Consider the following 2,597-nt stretch of genomic DNA (forward strand, 5'->3'; position numbering starts at 1 on the left):
TTAATCGCATTATTCTACAGAATACTGTCTACTGATAACACAGCTTTATTTAGTTTGCAACAAACCTCAGTATCTTACGGAGTACGTCTATGCTTTCTACTTTGTAAACTTGGAGGTGGAGATTAACGCGCGTAAGGTAACTACCTCAATAATTTAGAGTGGGCAAGGGGAAAAAATAAAATGCGCCTGCATATATCTGAACAATGCCACACCCTTTTGCACTATGTAGCAGAGAGACACTGGAACAGAACGTTGTGCCATAAAATCTGGCTGTCCCGTGTGTTAACATTTGCAATGCGATTTTATGTGTCCCTCGTTGTGCTGTAGCTACTTCAGTATTTAGTTGCTCCCCTCCAAAGACAGCACTTTTACATCCTGAAGACGATAGTTACTGGCGCTTTTTATACAGGACACTATGTGCTGTACGCTGCGCAAATTACAAGAAACTCAGAGGTCATAAAGCGCCCACGTGGCGATTAAATCTCATAACCGTATCGAAACAATGCGAAATGTAACGTTCAGTGACGTTTGTCGTATGTAAAATGCTAACAGAATGAATTTATGATTCACATGCAGACGTGGTTGCTTTCGACACCATGTCAGTCCTAAATGTCTTCTACCCTATTGTTCTGAATTTCGCTAACACTTCCTCATCGTAAAAATGGTGTTTTGCTCTGATGTTTGAATTATGTACCAAACCAGTTTTGTGGCAATTGCAAAATGTATTAGCATTTAGATAGGATTAATATCATAACATGGTGTTTGCATATTCCTGTCCAATCACATTGTCTTGTAAAATCACCTTTTGCGGAGCGGTCAGCTGAGAGACGTAGAAAGAGTGGACCAGTGAGATTCTAGAAGACAGCGACGCGGATGTAGGGCCCTACCGATTCCAGTGCCTTAGCTAGCTGCGCTAGTTTTCTCTGTTGAGCATCCATGACATGAAGGGTTCGATCAAGGTGATCACACAGATTCTCGGTTTGGTTTAAATACGGGGAGTTTGGTGGCCAAGGGAGTACGGTAAACTGATCCTGGTGCTCTTAGATCCAAGCACGTACACTATGAGCTGTGTGACTTGTTGCATTGTCCTGCTGGTACATGGAATCGTGCTGAGGAGAAAACAAACCGCATATGGGCGTGGATACCGTCCGGAAGTATCCAAATAACTACAGGGAAATTTCACTGCTCCCTGTAATATACGAAATTCTTTCAAACGTCTTGTGAAACAGACTAGAAGAACAAGCGGACCAGTTAATAGGGGAGTATCAGGCAGGATTTCGCAAAGATCGATCTTGCATCGAACAGATATGGAACTTAAAAACAATTTTGCGAATGAGGAGATGTAGAAATACTGTGGTAACTTTTGTCGATTTTAATAAAGCTTACGATTCAATAGATAGACAAACATTATTTCACGCTTTAGAGTAGTTCAGGATTGACAGGAAAACAAGGTCAATTACTCAACAGGCATTAACAGATACAACCTCCAAAATTAAATTCATGTGAGAAACATCAGAAGCATTTCATATTCATACTGGTGTTCGCCAAGGAGATGGAATATCCCCCCCTTCTGTTTAACATGGTTCTGGAAAAAAATTGTGACGACATGGAAAAGCTGCTTGGTCATCAACGGTAACTGTTCTTTTGGGAACAGATACTACATAAATAGTGAAAATATGGCTTCCCGGCCATTGACCTTCTTGTGAGAACGCACACGCTATGCCCGAACTCTTACGGGACTTGGTAGATTAATCTGCCACGAGTAATGAGTATGATGGGCAAACATATATTAGGCGCACTACGAATGTAGTGGTGTGGACATGTTGGGAATGTGGGTCTCACGGGGAGCGTGCAAGGGATAAGTCTCTGCAGGCGCACTATCCTCTGTGCCCTCGGTGGCTCAGATGGATAGAGCGTCTGCCATGTAAGCAGGAGATCCCGGGTTCGAGTCCCGGTCGGGGCACACATTTTCAATATGTCCCCAATGAAGTCTGCAGCTAGGGTATTCATTTAATTATCATCTCAAAAGGAATTCTGCCTGGGATTAAAAAAGAGCAGACAATTAGGTTGAAGTGTCTGTCTTTCGCGGACGACCTTGCCATTCTAGCGAACAATAGTGAGGAAGCGAAACTTGCAAGAGAAAAACTACTCGAATTCTCACAGAAAATTGGGCAACATATCTCCTACGAGAAAACACAGTATGTGGAACACAAACCTGTAGATAATCTCCCCATTACTACTCAGTACGGGAAAGTGGCACAAGTTGCCCATTTCAGATATCTGGGAGAGATAATCCAACCATCAAGACTGAACTCAATAGCCAATAAAGATAGAATCCCCAGATTACAAAAAGCATATAAGCTCACTTGGAATCACTATAATAAAAATTACTTATGTCAATGGGAAACTAAGGCATTACAGCACAGTAGTCCTACCAGAAGCGCTTTATGCTGCAGAAACTACAGTGACTCATGGTCATACGAAGGTCAGAGAGATTGAAAAGCGGGAAAGAAAAATTCTGAGGAAAATATATGGATCAGCGTTTCGGGAAGAATTTGGATGAAGAAGCCAACTAGAGAGATTTACAGAGACATGGA

At 42.1% G+C, this 2,597-nt stretch overlaps 1 non-coding gene across 1 annotated transcript; it reads left to right on the forward strand.

Moving 5' to 3' along the window:
• The first annotated feature begins 1,888 nt into the window (after window positions 1-1,888).
• On the forward strand, window positions 1,889-1,963 carry Trnat-ugu (transfer RNA threonine (anticodon UGU)). The gene has a single exon. It is a non-coding gene; the product is annotated as a tRNA-Thr (tRNA).
• Window positions 1,964-2,597: the final 634 nt, after the last annotated feature.

The sequence above is a fragment of the Schistocerca serialis genome, chromosome 1 (assembly GCF_023864345.2).
Source record: "Schistocerca serialis cubense isolate TAMUIC-IGC-003099 chromosome 1, iqSchSeri2.2, whole genome shotgun sequence".
Taxonomy (NCBI): Eukaryota; Metazoa; Arthropoda; class Insecta; order Orthoptera; family Acrididae; genus Schistocerca; species Schistocerca serialis.